We start from the raw sequence: 17,405 nt of genomic DNA, 5'->3' as shown, positions 1-17,405 counted from the left end.
AACGGAGCAGGGGGGTTACCGGGTCCGGTTTGGTGTGACCCGACACAGAGGCGGTCTGGTGGGACACACTCTGTCCCGCACACTTGAACTGCAGACAGTGCTTCCCTGGGAGCCAGGTGCTGGGGGAGCCTGGGACCCTCTCCCTCTGCACCTTCGGGTCACAGAGCAGCACCTGCAGGGGCCGCGCTCAGGTCCGCCCCCGGGGGACAGGGCGCTGTCAGGGTGGGCAGCACGGAGAATGTTCTGGCTCGGCCTCCTGCATGAGCTCCCGGGTCCTGCTGCAGAAGTGAGGTGGGAGGCACTCCCTGGAGCACATTTCTCTCCTCCTCTCCTTGCCCAAATCCCCGGACCTGGGGTCAGAATAAACCCTGCACCGGGCTCCATGGGAGAGAGGCCCATGTGCAGCCACCCAGAGTCCCTCCCTGGCCGGCGGGAGTTCTAGAGGCCTGTGTGAAGGCTGCTGGGCTGGCCACACACACTGGCTCTCACGGTCCCGCCGAGCTGGGCTCCTGGGAGTGACCAGGCCCAGGACAGAGGCTCTGGGAAGCGGGGCCAGGGTCTCTGCTCCTGTCTGATCCCGCTGCCCCAGCCACACAGCGATGGGCCTGCCCCCCTGTCAGGGTCACGGACCCCCCGGGACCTTCCCTCAGGCCTGCCCGGGGCCTCCCCCAGTCCTTCCAGGGTCGGGTCTCAGGGCAAACTGGCACTGGTGTGTATGTGGGCGCACCTGCTGTGGATTTCCCCTCGCCTCACCTATAGACTGGGGGACTTTGGAAGAGTTAGATTACCTCTAAGCTTGTGTTCTTCTTTAGAAAGCTTATGGGGTTGTTATGAAATTCAAATGTCTCCCTAGAACCTGGGGTTACCCCAGACATAGGACAGTCACTCAATATTTGGAGTTGGTTGTCACTCTCGCTGGGGGCCCAGCACACTGCTGGGCCCATGGCTGGTCCCTCCTGAGTAGGATCGTGCGGTTAGCTGGAGGCTGGCATACACCTCTGATCGTGCCCCTCTGTTCCCATATTGGAGAATCAGATTGGTGGAGATGGACAAGGAGAAGGGAAATGGACTTTACTCAAGAGACAAAACAAGCAGGGAAGCTGTGAAGGGAGGGAAAGAGGGAGGAGGGGCAATGTCATGCCCAGAGAGTCATGGGGACAGTGACTGCATCTTGCAGGAATGGGATGACAGGTGCTGCTTTCTGGTCCCAGGTATGAACTGTGAGGGCTGGGAAGGGCCCAGAGACCCTAGACCCGCTCCTCATCACAAAGATGAAGTGATTATGGTCCCAGGAGGACTGCAGAGCTGAGGGCACATTGAGTTCTGGGGTCAGGGATGTAATCCCCAGAGCAGTGAGCCTGAGTGCTCACCTCTACCCTGACTGTCCCCTGTCCTTTCCCAAGGCCACCCTGTCCTGGGCCATGCCTGCTAAGGTCCATGCAGAGGGTTACTTTGCAGATTTTGAAGACTGGACAGAGGGAGCAAAACTGTGCATGTAATTTACCTCCTCTGTCATCTCCTTTTCACTTTCTCACTTCCCTACCCATGAGCTCCCTCGGGGGCTCTTTCCTGTTGCCTGATTGGATGATTGGCATCCTGAAGGACCTGGTCCCATCCAGGCACAGGAGGTCCTCGCATCTTCAATGTCTATAAAATCTCTGCCACTACCCTCCTCTCCCACTCTCCTAGCATCACCCTGGCTCCTGACCTGGGTCTGCACCGTTGAATGGTGCTGAGCAGCCCTGCATGGGGGGCAGGGAGCCGGGGGGGGGGGGTGAGATGAGAAGGGCTGGGCCCCCACTGCTGGAGGGGCTCCAGAAGCCTGGATCTGCCCCGGGCACCCCTCCCCCCACTTTGTGCTCTTCTGCCCCGGGTAGGGGGAGGGGACTCTGAACACGCCCCATTCTTCTCTTCCCACCAGCTGTCAGGACTGGTCCCACAGAAGTCTGCTATCACAAGTTCTCTCATCCTGGGCTCAAGAGAGGGGGTGAAGGACGTAAAAGCTGATAGAGTGGAAGAATAAGAGGAAATGGGAGTGTGGAGGGGATAGGAGGCAAAGCAGAAGGCCAACAAGTGCCCACGTTCTCCATTGCTTCCCTAACTTTGTCTTTGGCATTTCGGGATCAGAACAGCCCAGGGCAGAGCGCTGGGGTAACCTCTATGGCACGTGACACAAAAGTGGAAAAGAGACGGTGGTAAAAATCCGTGCAGGGAACTGAAGGATGCCCTGAGCACATCTTCCCAGGGAACGGTACCCCCCACCCCGCTTCCATAGAGGCCCTGAAGTGGCCATGGTTCCTTATTGGGAGGGAAGTTCCATCGGTCCCCACAGGGCCACCGTGTGCTCGGGCCCCAGAAGGTGTGGGTCACATTGTGTTCTTTGTGAAGAGCACCTCTGGAGGTGTTCAACATCTTGCTGTGCAGGACCCACCGCGCCCTCCCAATTCCCCAAGGTCAATAGGGAGTATCCACAGCTAATCACTAGGTGTTGGGGGGGGACCCCGGGGGGAGGGTGAGGAGACCTGATCTTCCACAGTTCAGGCTCCCGGGAAAAGTGAGAAGGACAGGGGCCCCGGGGCTCCCTCTCATGCCAGCAGGGCAGCTCAGCCCCGCCGCACATCCCCGAGGGCACATGGCAGCCCGGGCTCAAGTAGGCGACACTGCCGCATCCAACCCCAGCTGGGAGATGCCTGAGCCCTGGGGGCCCCTCAGCCTCTGCGGAGACCTGCAGAGGGCCTGGGTCACCTCATGGCACCATTTCCCATGCTGAGGTTCTATGGATTTTTCATGTTCGTGCAAAAACTGAACACAAAACAAAAATTGAAGGAAATTCAATGCAATGCTAACTTAGAATGGGTTAAAGAGGCAGGATTGCAATGGTCTTATTATTATTCCAGTATTATAATTAAATAGCATAAATATATCTGGTTTCATTACACTGGAAAAACAGTGTGTTCTGTAAATTTTTCATGTTGGAATACGGTATCACTATAAAATTTCTATTTTTACTATGATAGTATAATGAAAAAAAATTTAATTAACAAGCACAGGCAAGTTTGGTAGGGGTGTAACCAAAAAACGGATAATGATGAGAAAAGGGGGTAAGCCCTCCAGGTAACTGTCCCCCCCCTTGGCGGTGCAGGTGTCCAACTGGGCCCTTCCACGAGTGGGGTGGGGACAGCGTCAGCTCTCCCACCCTGTGTCATCAGACCTACTCCTCACAGGCCCAGGGGTGGGACTCAGGCTCTTCATCCTGGAGTCTAGGGCCTCCCTTTTCTGCTGCTCCAGGTCACTGTCCAGGGGACCAGTGGCCTGAGGGCTGCCCAGCCACAGGCCCGGGTGGCACCTCTCCTGGAGGACACTTACAGACACTCTCAGCAGACAGACATCACCCTCAGCCTGAGAGCCGCAAACAGGCCCAGTGCCCTGTGGATCTGACCGCTGGGGACCTGGAGACCTAAGGTCACCTTCCAAGCCCTGAGGAGCCATCTGGGTCCTGCACACCCACCCCAGGCTGCCCTCCTCCCTCGGCCTCTGTGCTTCCCCAGGGAGCCCAGCACCCCTGTCTGCGCCGCAGATGCTTGTTAGACCCCTGGGGAAGGACTGCCCTGCAGGTGTGGGCTGGGGCCTCAGAGCATCTGGACTTGTAACGTGTCTGGAAGTTTAACGGGACAGGAGGCCAAGGACCAAGGTCTGCCCCGCTGTGGCCCCTCCGGTCCCAGCCAGCTAACACAGTGCAGAGAGACGTTTTACAGCTAATGGGGGAGGTTTTCACATGAAGCAGAATTTATCTCCTGCGAGTTTCATCTTTAAAACCTTCTTATGTAAAATGAAACACAAAAGCAGAACAGCACTGCAAGCAAAGGTAGCAGTCGTTGAATTCTTGTGGGCACGGCGCTCTGTTGACTCTGTGAAAGCCCAAATGCTTCTGAGAAGCTTCTCCCGGCTTCCTTGCCCTGCCCCCAGGCTTCCGTCGTGGAAATTGCACTCTCCCAGCTCTCCCGGGGCTCCACTGCCATCCCAGGCCACAAATATTTTGGGGCCAATTATGTATAATTGTCGTGCCTTGGATATTCATGGAGGAGCTGATTTCGTGCTTGTATCCTAAAATTGGTGATGACATGGACGTCCTTCTACCGGAGGCTGTCAGGGGGCCGGAGCCGATCCGCATACTGGCCTGGGGGTTGGCCGCAGACGGGTTTATGAGAAACCGTAGAGCTGTACGCTTAAGATGCATGCCCTGTACAATGTGTGGAGTGAGCAGCAGTTAAAAACCAGGCCTATAAAATATAAATTTTCACAGGAAGCAAACTTGAAGCCGACGTGGCTTCTTCTGATTTCAACCAAATATTGAAGATGGAAATAATGCCAAGTCTCCTCCACACTCTCCCAGAGAAGAGACACAGAGGGGACACGCCCGTCATTATCAGGAGACTCTCGATGCCACCCCAGCATGGACATGGCAAGAGAGGGGAGATCACGGGTCATCTCTTCTGGTTGTAGACGGCAAAATCCAAAACCAAACACGAGCCGTGTGAACTTGGGAGATTTAGAAGCGACACTGGGATCTCACGGTGGGATTTCTGCCGGGGGGGTGGTGGTGGTGGATGTGGACAGGGTCACTGGCCATTCGGGTGTTGCCTGGAGGAGTCGTGAGAAGGGACAGTACCATTGGATTGGTGAAATGAACATTTGGTGACTGAGGGAAGGAGGGTCTGGGGGACTCTCAGGGAGAGTCCTGGGGTGGGTGTCACAGACTCTGAGACAACATGGGACTCTCTCCCCTGCCATTGCAGGGTCTAAGAGAAGGATGAGAAGTCTGTAGAGACTTTGTCATATTGGCGGGTAGGAAAGGTGCCTACTCAGAGACAGTGCAGCCCCCATCCACCCTCAGCCAGGCCTTAGGCCAGGCTCACACAGTTGCTCAGATCAGTAGTCAGTAGAGAGCAGGGGACATGCCAGCTTCATCCATTAAACCACCAGACACCAGCGCAACAGGTCACTGTCCTCATTAATCAACACTCTTCATCCAGGGTTGGTGGGTGAAGGCCAAGCTCATTCACTAGAGATCTGTCATGTGGGCAGTTGGCTTGGAAATGCCTGGACTCTGAGTCATCTGGGGGCCAAGCAGACCACTGGTCAGACCCCCAAGAGCTCACTTCGGGCAGCTATGTGTGAAGATGCTGAGAGAGGAGGGACAGAGATTGGACCTCCTGACCCTTCAAGGGGCTTTCTTGCAGGAAAACGTCATAGCTTTTGGGTCAGGGATTGAAACCTATGGGTGGAGGCTGAGTCAGGCATGTGCCCTTTGTCGCAGGCACCTCCCGCATCCCAAACAAGGAGAGTTTAGGGAATGGAGGGAGGGTAGCCCCTGGTCTGGAGTCCAGGACACAATCTAGAGGATTTGAGGGATTTGGGGATCTCTCTCCCCAGGGAACCACCCGCATGCCTGTCCCAGATCCACCTGTCATCAGTGTTATGACTCTGGACAAGTCACTTAAAATCTCTAAACTTCAGTGCCATGAGCCAGGAAATATATATGGGTGACGGCACCTGCCCTGTGCATCCCATGGGGCGCTGATGGGGATCACAGGAGATGGTAGCAGATATTCTCCCTAAGCGGTAAAGCATCATGCCTATGTTTAGGCTGAAAGGTCACCTTCCACCCTCCCCTGTCCTGTAGCCATCCACGCTTCCTCTCTGGAGGCAGCCACTCCTGCATTTCTTGCTTATTCTTCCAGATGTGTCATACTGGATCACTTACAAGGTACCAGTCATTTTCCTTCGGCACTATCTGGATTTTCTTATAGTAAGCTTTATAGCATAATGCTAGTAAGTAGGCCCCATATCACAGAACAGGGAACTGGGGACAGAGGGGTTAGGTAACTTTCCCAAGTGCGTGTGCCTTTTAGTACGACTGGATATCAGGCATCAGACACCAGCTCCTGCGCTCCTGGTCACTGTCCTCTATACTATCTTTTCTATACTGTATCATCGAAATGAAGTTGCATCCTCACACATCAGTCTGCTGGGGGTGGTAAGGGCACACCACATCGCAGTAGCTCTCTTCTGAGCCCAGCTCGGACTCAGTGGGCTCCCCAGGCATGGGTAAGCAAGGAGAACGGGACTGTGACCTAGGAGTGAATGAACACACTTAGGGTCTTCTCCCAGCTGCATATCAACCTTCTCTCCATGGTAGCGTACTTTCCAGGATCATGGTTCAGGTTATAAAAAGAGAAGGTCAAAGGGATTCAAACACAGGATTCACAAGTAAATCATCTGTGCTCAAGAAAACCTAGTGGCCGTCCCCAGCAGTGCCTCAGAGCATCAAAATGGACTTCTGGCCAAACAACAGGGTAGCGCCACAAATATCACCCCCACTGACTACTCCACTGAAGGTACTGTGGGTATAAAATCAGTAAGTAGATTGTAGAGGAGTGACTGTAATTTGTACAGCAGAGACTGGATGTTGGGGAGGAAGGGAGGAGCAGGGAAGGTGCACGCTCAGAGCCAGGGAGCCCCTGCCAGCTCTCAGCCTCGCCTTAGTTCTGGCTGCTCACATGATGGGTCAGATCCTTGGTCAGCAAGATACTGGAGGCTTGTAGACTTCATCCACTAAGCCCCTGGAGCACCAGCCCGGCAGACCCCTCTCCTAGCTAATGTTAACTGCTCATCACCCAGGTTTGGTCAGCTGAATATGAAGCTGATTCTCTGGGCAACTGTCAGGTGGCAGTTGGTTTAGAATGTCCTGGGTTCTGAGACAGTTGGGAGTCAGGAAGACCAGTAGTCATTCCGGGTGGTCACCTGACCACCATCAAGTGCTGGGGGGCAAGGGAGGGGAAGATGGAGATATGTTTGGATCACCCCACCGCCACCCCTGTCCGTCATGGGGGAAAGGCATTGTATTTTGGGGCAGGGATTGAAACGTAGAGCCAGGACCTGGGTCGGGTTTTGAGCCATTCTCTTGGGCCGACACCCCCTTAGGGGGCCAGCTGTCTCCTCGCAGCAACCTTGGGGCAGGAGGATGTGGGCAAGGGAGTGAGGGAAAGGGCTTGGGCATGATCTCATACCCTGGTGATCAGGGATCTCTATCCCCAGGGAGGCACCTGTATTCCCTGCGTCAGAACCACCCCTCATCAGTGCTGTCACTCTGAGTGAGTCACTTAATCTCTCTAAACGTCAGTGCCCTGAACCACAAAATAATAAAGAGCCCCTACTCTGCCCACCCCACAGTGCAGATGTGAGCATCACAGGAAGTGACAGATTTTTTTCCATGAGCTCTGAAACATGTCCATGTAGTTTCCATCTACGTCTTGCAGCCCTCCACATGCTCTCTCTAGAGGTGACCAGTACTACCTTTCTTGCTTATTTTTCCAGACGTCTCCTATTTGAACACTTATGTAGCTAGAACTTATAAAGCATCAATCCTTTTTCTCCAGGTTTTGTATTTACTTATTTTTTAGCTTCATAACGTAATACCAATAAATAGATCCTGTTAACATTTCCATATCCCAGAGCAGAAACTGAGAAACAAAAAAAGGCTAATTAACCTCCCCAGGTACATGTGCCTTTCAAATGGGATTTGACTTCAGGACATCAGGTGCCAGCACCCATGCTCTCAGTCACTGTGTTGTGCTGACTTTCTACTTGCCTCATCTAAAGAAAGTTATTATTCCCGTATATAATCAGTCTTTGGGGTATTTTAGGTTCACACCAAACTGCAAGATCCATCTTCCTGAGACCTACTTGGATTCAGGTGGCTCCCCGGGCACCTAGTGATATGGAGAGCCAAAGTTTGATCTGGGAGTATGTTATTAATACTTTTGCCAGGAAGACGTAAATAACTATCCTTATTGTGTGTACATTTCCCAGTACCTTGCTTCAGGAATACAAAAAGAAAGAATGAATTCAAACAAAAGATACACGGGGGGAGTGATCTTCAGTGAAGAAAATATACCTGCTGGCCCCTGTAGGCAAAATGGGCTCGGGCCACACAGGGTCCCCTATGAGCTACTCCATTGACCTCGATGTGGGAATTCCAACATTAAGTTGACTCAAGAGAAATTACTGTACAGTTGGCCGTTGAACAACGTAAGGGTTAGGGATGCCAACCTCCCGTGCAGTTGAAAATCCAAGTATAACTTTTGACTCCCCCAGAACTTAACTACTAATAGCCTACTGTTGACCAGAAGCCTTATCGTTAACATAGTCAACTAACACCTATTTTGTGTGTTATTTGTATTATATACTGTGTTCTTACAGTAAAGTAAGCTAGAGAAAAAAGTTATTGAGAAAAATCATAAAGAGGAGAAAATATATTTACAGTACTCTATCAAAAAAAAAAAATCCAGGGTGTCTGGGTGGCTCAGTCGGTGAAGCATCTGCCTTCAGCTCAGGTCATGATCCCAGGGTCCTGGGATCGAGTCCCGCATCAGGCTCCCTGCTCGGCGGGGAGCCTGCTTCTCCCTCCCCCTGCTTGTGCTCATTCACTGTCTCTCAAAAAAAAAAAAAATAAGTGGACCCTCACAGTTCAAACCTGTGTTGTTTAAGGGTCAACTGTACTATTTGATGCATCATGTTGAGAGACAAACTATACAAATGTTTAAAAAAAATAACCATAAAATGCTAAGTCATATTCTTTTTTATCCAGATATCATTCACATCTCATAAATTGATCTTTTTTAAAGTGTACAGTTTGGTGGTTTTTAGTATCTTCGGGTTTTGCAATCATGTCTAATCCCAGTACATTTCCATCACCCCAAAAGGGAACCCCATACCTATTATCAGTCAATATCATTCTCTCTGCCCCATAACCCCCAGCACTGGCTCATTCTGTCTCTATGGATTTTCCTATTCTGGACATTTTATATAAATGCCATACAATGTATTGCCTTTTGTGTCTTTTTTCAGTAAGCAAAATGTACTCCAGTTTCATCCAAGTTGTAGCACATATCCATACTTCACTCTTGAAATGGCTAAATAATATCCATTGTATGGATAGAATACTTCTGTATTTCCACTCATCAGTTGATGGACAGTTGGGTTATTTCCACCTTTTGGCTATTATGAATAGTATTGCCATAACACCCATGTACAAGTTTTTTTTTCCTCCTGGGCGTGCACACCTTCTGGGTCATATAGTAACTCTGTGTTTAATTTTTTGAGAAACTGCCAAACTATTTTCCTTTTTATATTTGCACCAGCAATGTATAAAGGTTTTGACTTCTCCACATCATTCCCAAAACTTGTTTGTTTGTTTGTTTTTAATTATATCCATATTAGTACGGATGGCATGGTATCTCACTGTGGTTTTAATTTTCATCTTCCTAATGACTAATGATTTTGAACATGTTTTTATAAGTGCTTATCGATAATCGCTCCTGTTTGGAGCAACATCCAAATCTTTCGTTCGTTTAAAAAATTTGGTTATTTGACATTTTATTGTTGAGTTGCCAGTGTTCTTTATATATTCTGGATAATAAGCCTTATCAGATACATGATCTGCAAATATTATCTTCCATTCTGTAGCCTGTATTAGACCTTTCTTGATGGTGTTCTTTGAAGCATGAAAGATTTTAATTTTGATAAAGTCCTATTATTTTTCCTTTTATGGCCTGTGGCTTTGGGCACCATATGCAAGAATTCACAGCCAAATCCAAGACCATGAAGATTTTTATCCACATGAAGATTTAAGTTTTTCTTTGGAGATTTATATAGTTTAGCTCTTATGTGTAAGTCTTTGATCTATTTTTGATTTAAAGTCTATTTGGTGTGATTTTAGCATAGCCACTCCTGCTCTTATTATTTGCACAGAATATATTTTTCCATCCTTTCATTTTCAACCTGGATTGAATTCACTGATCCAAAGGCACAGGGTGGATGGATGGATTTAAGAAACAAGATGCAACCATACGCTGCCGGACAAGAGACTCACCTTCGCTTTAAGGACAGACACAGTCTTAAATGAAGGGATGGAAAAAGATATCCCATGCACGTGGAAACCAAAAACAGTGGGGTGTGCTATACATTTACCAGACAAAATGGACCTTAAACTGATGAGAACAGATATTACACTTGCTCATGGCCAAAAGGCTGAGAAGCAATAAACAAAATAAACTTGAAGCCAAAAAATGTTAACAAGAGACAAAGACAGACATTATACAATGAATAAGGGTCAATTTATCAAGAAGATATAACAGCTCTAACTATACACACATCCAACATCAGAGCACCTAAATATATTAAGCAAATATTAACAGATTTGAAGGGAGAAATAGACAACTAAATAATAGTAGGGGACCTCAATACCCCCACTTTCAGCAAAGGATAGATCATCCAGACAGAAAATCAACAAGGGAAAATTGGACTTGAACCATACTTCAGACTATGTGGACCTAATAGCCATTTATAGAATATTCCATCCCAACAAAAGCAGAATACACATTCGTCCCAAGTGGACACAGAACATTATCCGGGGTAGACTATGGGATAAGATACAAAATAAGTCTTCACAGAATTAAGAAGACCAAAATCATACCAGGTATCCTTTCTGACCACAATGATACGAAATTAGAAATCAGCAAGAAGAAAGCAGAGGAAATCTGCAAATGTGTAGCACTTAAACAACACACTCCTGAAAAACCAATGGGTCAAAGAAGAAAGCAAGGGGCACCCGGCTGGCTCAGTCAGAAGAGCATGAGGTTCTTGATCCCGGGGTCATGAGTTTGAGCCCTGCATTGGATGTAGAGATTATTTAAAATGAATAAATAAATTAAAACCTAAAACAAAGAAGAAAATAGATTTCAAACAACCTAACTCTATTATCTCAAGGGAACCAAGCCCAAAGTTAGCAGAAGAAAGGGAAGAACAAAGATCAGAATGGAAATAAAAGAAATCGAGACCAGAAGAACAATAAAAAAGATCAATGAAACTAAGAGCTGGTTTTTCTTTTTTTTTTTTTTTAAGATTTTATTTATTTATTTGACAGAGAGAGACACGGTGAGAGAGGGAACACAAGCAGGGGGAGTGGGAGAGGGAGAGGGAGAAGCAGGCTTCCCGCCGAGCAGGGAGCCCGATGCGGGGCTCGATCCCAGGACCCTGGGATCATGACCTGAGCTGAAGGCAGACGCTTAACGACTGAGCCACCCAGGCGCCCCAAGAGCTGGTTTTTCAAAAAGATAAAGCAGGGGCACCTGGCTGGCTCAGTCAATAGAGCATGTGACTATTGATCTTGGGGTCATGAGTTCGAGCCCCATGTTGGGCGTAGAGATTACATACATAAACAAATAAACTTAAATATATACATATCGGGGCACCTGGGTGGTGCAGTTGGTTAAGCATCCGACTCTTGGTTTCAGCTCAGGTTGTGATCTCAGGGTGGTGAGATCAAGCCCTGCGTCAGGCTCTGTGCCAGGCTCTAAGCTCAGCGTAGAGTCTGCTTGAGATCCTCTCTCCTCCCTCTGCCCCTCCCGCTTATGCTCACTCTCTCTCTCTAAAAACAAATACATCTTTAAAATGTATATATATTTTTAAAAGATAAGACAAAACTGGCAAACCTTTAGCTTCTGACACTACAGAAATGCACGCGGTCAGAAAATACTCCTATAGGGCATCTGGGTGGCTCAGTCGGTTAAGCGTCTGCCTTCGGCTCAGGTCATGATCCCAGGGTCCCCGGATCAAGTCCCGCATCAGACTCCCTGCTCGACGGGGAGTCTGCTTCTCCCTCAGACCCTCCCCCCTCTCATGCTCTCTCTCTCTCATTCTCTCTCAAATAAATAAAATCTTAAAAAAAAGAAAGTACTACTATAAACAATTATATGCCACCAAATTGGATAACCTAGAAGAAATAGATAAATTTCTAGAAGCATAAAACCTACCAAGGATGAATCAAAAGGAATAGAAAATATGAATAGGCGCCAACGTGTTATACACTAATACTCTATAATGAACAGTGGGCACTGGCCCAAATGTCCCATGCTGTTCGTGTCCTTTGAGTCACTCTACATGTTTTTCCTTCTGCCTTACAGGGTCTGTCACTTTGCAGCAATAGGTCCTGGGCAAGCTTCTCAGGCTCATTGACCTCATCCATCTCACATACAGAATGGGAAACACATTGGTTGTAATGCTTACCTCACAAGGTCATCACAAGGATCAGATGATGTGGGAAAGCACTTTATAAACTGTAAAGTCCTGTGCCCCCATGAACTAAGAGAGTATAAAACAATGGATGCCAGGAGGTTAAGACAAGGAGGGAACTTATAAGATAGAAATAACTGGTGCACAAAAATGGTAGGTATGATTTTTGTTCTGCATTCTGGTGAGAGAGGCTTTATAAAAGTACAAATGAATTAATAGAGCAAAATTGGGGTAAGGATTAGGGAAGAAGATCATTGGGAAGGGGAGGCCTGAATGCTTCTGGATCCTCTGAAGTCTGGAGAGAGGAAAGTGCTTGTTTGTTATCCAGCAGAGAGCAATTCCTGCAAGCGAGCTAAGGCAATTTTTGCTTGACCCAGACAGATTCAAATCTTGCCTCTGTCATCTTGATATTAGGACTCAGTTTCCTCACCTGTAAAGTGGGCCTAATAATGGTACCAACCTCAGAGTATTGCTGAGATGCTTATTTTCATAAATTTTTTGTCATTCAAAAGTATTTTTTTAAAGATTTCTTTGACAGAGAGAAAGAGAGAGCACAAGCAGGGGGAGCGGCAGGCAGAGGGAGAGAGAGAAGCAGGCTCCCCGCTGAGCAGCCAGCCCGATATGGGACTCGATCCCAGGACCCTGGGATCATGACCTGAGCCAGAGGCAGATGCTTCACCGACTGAGCCACCCAGGCGCCCCTCAAAAAGATTTCTTAATAACATGGCGTTATAACCAAAGTATGAAATAAATGTACATGAGTTTATATTGATATAAATAAATGAACAAACACACAAATGGGGGAGAAGAAGCAAATTTTCCTTTAAAAGAAATCCAGATAATAGACACCCCAGTTCAGGAGGTGAAGTTGAATTCTCCCCATCCCCTACCTCAAGGGTGGGCTGGATTTAGAACATGCTTCCAACTAACAGAGGGAAACGGTGACTTAGTGCAGCAGACTGACACCCAGAACCTTAAACTGAGTGACAGAAGTCAGCAGTAAGGTCATGTGAATCTCACCAGCTATGAAGAGATGAGAAGACACAAAAGCACTTCACCTCTGTGGTATTCTTTCCAAAATTCCACACCCCCAGCCTACGCATGAGAAGAACATCAGACAAACCCAAACTGAGGTTAATTCTACAAAACAGCTAGCCACTAAGTACCCTTCAAAACTGTCAAGGTCATGAAAAACAAGAAGGAGAAACAAGGGGCGCCTGGGTGACTCAGTCATTAAGCGTCAGCCTTCAGCTCAGGTCATGATCCCGGCGTCCTGGGATCGAGTCCTGCATCGCACTCCCTGCTCCGCGGGGGGCCTGCTTCTCCTTCTCCCACTCCCCCTGCTTGTGTTCTCTCTCTCGCTGTGTCTCTGTCAAATAAATAAATAAAATCTTAAAAAAAAAAAAAAAAAAGAGTGAGGGCGCCTGGGTGGCTCAGTTGGTTAAGCGACTGCCTTCGGCTCAGGTCAAGATCCTGGAGTCCTGGGATCGAGTCCCGCATCGGGCTCCCTGCTCAGCAGGGGGTCTGCTTCTCCCTCTGACCCTCTTCCCTCTCGTGCTCTCTGTCTCTCATTCTCTCTCTCTCTCAAATAAATAAATAAAATCTTAAAAAAAAAAAAAAAAAGAATGAGAAACTGTCTCAGACCAGAAGACATTGGGTAAATGTGACAACTAAATGCAGCATGGTGTCCTAAGGTTGTGTGTCCCGCACTGGGAAAGGACAATAAAGGGGAGATTGGCAAAATCAAGTCTGGAGTTTAGCTCATGGAACTAAAACAACATTGTTTTCTTTGTTGTGACAAGTGTCCCATGGTCATGTGAGGTGGTAACAATAGGAGAACCTAGGAAGGGGGTCTATAGGAGCTCCCTGTGCCACCCCTGCAACTTTTCTGCAATTTTAAAATTATTTCAAGACAGTTTCTTTGAAAGAAAACAAAAATAAAGAATCTTTCTTCTTTTTAGAATTTTTTTTTTTTAAGATTTCATTTATTTAGTTGAGAGAGACAGAGACAGCAAGAGAGAGCAGGAGCTGGGAGGAGAGGGAGAAGCAGACTCCCCACTGAGCAGGGAGCCCGAGGCAGGGCTCCATCCCAGGACCCCGGGACCATGACTTGAGCCGAAGGCAGGTGCTTAACCGACTGAGCCACCCAGGTGTCCAAGAATCTTTCTTGAGAACATCTGCTTATGGCTGTGACAGTGTTGGGACTGGGGACCCAGCAGTGAGACAGATGTGGTCCCTTATCTGGAATCTACAATGAGTGAGGATCCAGGAACAAGTAAGGAAAATGTGATATATAAAAAGGAATATTGGGGGCACCTGGTTGGCTCAGCTGGTTAAGCATCTGACTTTGGCTCAGGTCATGATCCCAGGGTCCTGGGATCGAGCCCCGCATCGGGCTCCTTGCTCAGCAGGGAGCCTGCTTCTCCCTCTCCCTCTGCCTGCCGCTCCCCCCTTGTACTCGCGCTCCCTCTCTCTGACAAACAAATAAATAAAATCTTTAAAAAAAAAAAAAGCATATGAAAAGAGGCTCAACATCATATCCTGCTGGGAATACAAAATGGTACACTCTGGAAGACAGTATGGCAGTTTGTGACAAAATTTAAACATACTCTTACCGTATGATTCCGCAGTCGTGCTCCTTTGTATTTATCCAAGTGAACTGAAAACTCATGTCCACACCAAACCTGTGCAGGAATGTTTACAGCAGCCTTAGTCACAATTGCTCACACTTGGAAGCAACCAAGATGTCCTTTAATTGGTGAATGAACAAACAAACCGTGCTACATCCATACAACGGAATATTATTCAGGAAGATATGACGCCATAAAAGACATGGGGGAACCTTAAATGCATATCGCTAAGTGAGAGAAGCCAGTCTGAATAGGCTACATACTGTATGATTCCACCTATGGGACATCCTGGAAAAGGCAAACTTATGGAGACAGTAAAAGGATCAGTGGTTGCCAGGGGTTTAGGGGGAGGGAGGAAGGGATGAGCAGGTGGAGCGCAGGGGATTTTTAAGGCAGAGAGACTATCCAGTCTGATACTATAATGTGGATACATGTCACCATGAATTCCTCAAAACCCATAAACCATACAGCATATTGAGTGAACCCTAATGTAAACTATGGACTTTAGGTAATAATAATGTATCAAAATCAATTCATCAATTATAATAAATGTGCCACACAAATGAAAGATATTATAGGTGTAACTGTGTCTGGGGAGTGAGTAAGATAAGGTAAATGGGAACTCTGTTTATTTAACAATTTTTCTCTTTTTTTTAAAAGATTTTATTTATTTATTCGACAGAGAGAGACATAGCGAGAGAGGGAACACAAGCAGGGGGAGTGGGAGAGGGAGAAGCAGGCTTCCCGTGGAGCAGGGAGCCCGATGCGGGGCTCGATCCCAGGACCCTGGGATCGTGACCTGAGCCGAAGGCAGACGCTAACGACTGAGCCACCCAGGCGCCCCAACAATTTTTCTACAAGCCTAAACTGCTCTTAAAAATAGTCTATTAAGGGGCGCCTGGGTGGCTCAGTCGTTAGGTGTCTGCCTTCAGCTCAGGTCATGATCCCGGGGTCCTGGGATCGAACCCACATCGGGCTCCCTGCTCGGCGGGGAGCCTGCTTCTCCCTCTCCCACTCCCCCTGCTTGTGTTCCCTCTCTCGCTGTGTCTTTCTCTGTCAGATAAATAAAAATCTTTTAAAAAAATAGCCTATTAAAAAAAATTCAAGGATGAGGGGCACCTCGGTGGCTCAATCAATCAGTTAAGTGGCTGTCTTCAGCTCAGGTCATGATCTCAGGGGTTCTGGGATTGAGCCCCACATCAACATCATCCATCATCAGACTCCCTGCTCAGCGGGGAGTGGGGTGTCTGCTTCTCCCTCTCCCTCTGCCCCTCCCCCCTGCTTGTGGGCTCTTTCGCTCTCTCTCAAATAAATCTTTAAAAAAATTCAGGGATGAAAAAAAGATGTATCATGAAAACAAGAAAAAAATGAACATAAGAAAAAAATAACTAAGGAATATTCAGATGCTCTGAGAGAAACAAGAGAGCATGAACCAAAGAATGAAAGGCAAGAAGGTGTGTGCCCTGAAAACCCAGTTTACACCCGTCATCAGGTGTACACAGGGGTGGTTCCAGGACTGACCGACTCAGTACCATCAGGACTGGCCTGCTGCCTTTGGTGTGGCTAAATCATACCAAACTAAAAATGTTCCCTGGCCATCTGTCCTACTGAGAAGGCTGTGCACCAGTCATCACTGTTCAATAGGGGGAAAGAACCCGGATGAGAAGGTTCTGCCCTCGGGAAAATGTTTCAAACACTCAATTTTACATTTGAGCAATTTTTTGGCAAGAGCTGGACTTCGGCACCAGAAAGACAGATGGGGAATCACCCCGGTACTTCATGTTACTTTAACACAGGCAACAAAGATGTAAATAATCATCAGAGAAACCCACTGACCTCAAGATCTTTCCAATTAACTTCAATAATCTTTCATTCAGCAAATAACCCAATAGGCACTCGAGACCAAGCTGTGAGCAAGGGACTATTGGTCTGCCTTCCATAGGAACTTCTCTCTCACATTCTGCCTTCTATGGAAGGCGCCTTTTGGACAGTAAGCTCAAGTTCAGGTCCAACTCCCTGTAGCAGACAGTATTGGACTGGGGGAGTGAGGCATGGAGTAGTAAGCTCATCACAAGAAGATCTAAAGGCTGGGAAATTTGGGGGAGTGGCAACAGAGATGAAAACATAGGAAGAGTAGTGAGAGATGAGGTAGGCTGAAATCAAAGACACCTTGATCCACAACCACATGAAGAAGCCTGTAGTTTAACCACAGACATGAGGTGGGAAACCACCAGAGGATTTCAAAAGGAGAATGACTTGTCTGTTATGAACTTTTTTTTTCTTCTTATTTATTTATTTATTTATTTATTTATTTATTTATTTATTTATTATTCTTATGTTAATCCCCATACATTACATCATTAGTTTTAGATGAAGTGTTCCATGATTCATTGTTTGTGCATAACACCCAGTGCTCCATGCAGAATGTGCCCTCCTCAATACCCACCACCAGGCTAACCCATCCTCCCACCCCCCTCCCCTCTAGAACCCTCAGTTTGTTTTTCAGAGTCCATCGTCTCTCATGGTTCATCTACCCCTCCGATTTTCCCTGCTTCGTTCTTCCCCTCCCGCTACCTTCTTCTTCTTCTTTTTTTTTTTTCTTAACATATATTGCATTATTTGTTTCAGAGGTACAGATCT

The 17,405-nt window shown here is 47.6% G+C and overlaps 1 pseudogene; it reads right to left on the bottom strand.

The window, feature by feature from the left end:
- Positions 1–9,925: 9,925 nt before the first annotated feature.
- LOC118018706 lies at positions 9,926–10,104 on the bottom strand (annotated as a pseudogene).
- Between the last annotated feature and the right edge of the window lie 7,301 nt (positions 10,105–17,405).

This window comes from Mirounga leonina, unplaced genomic scaffold (assembly GCF_011800145.1).
Source record: "Mirounga leonina isolate KUSES-001 unplaced genomic scaffold, KU_Mleo_1.0 Mir_171, whole genome shotgun sequence".
Lineage (NCBI taxonomy): Eukaryota > Metazoa > Chordata > Mammalia > Carnivora > Phocidae > Mirounga > Mirounga leonina.
This window is presented reverse-complemented; position numbering and strand designations above follow the sequence as displayed.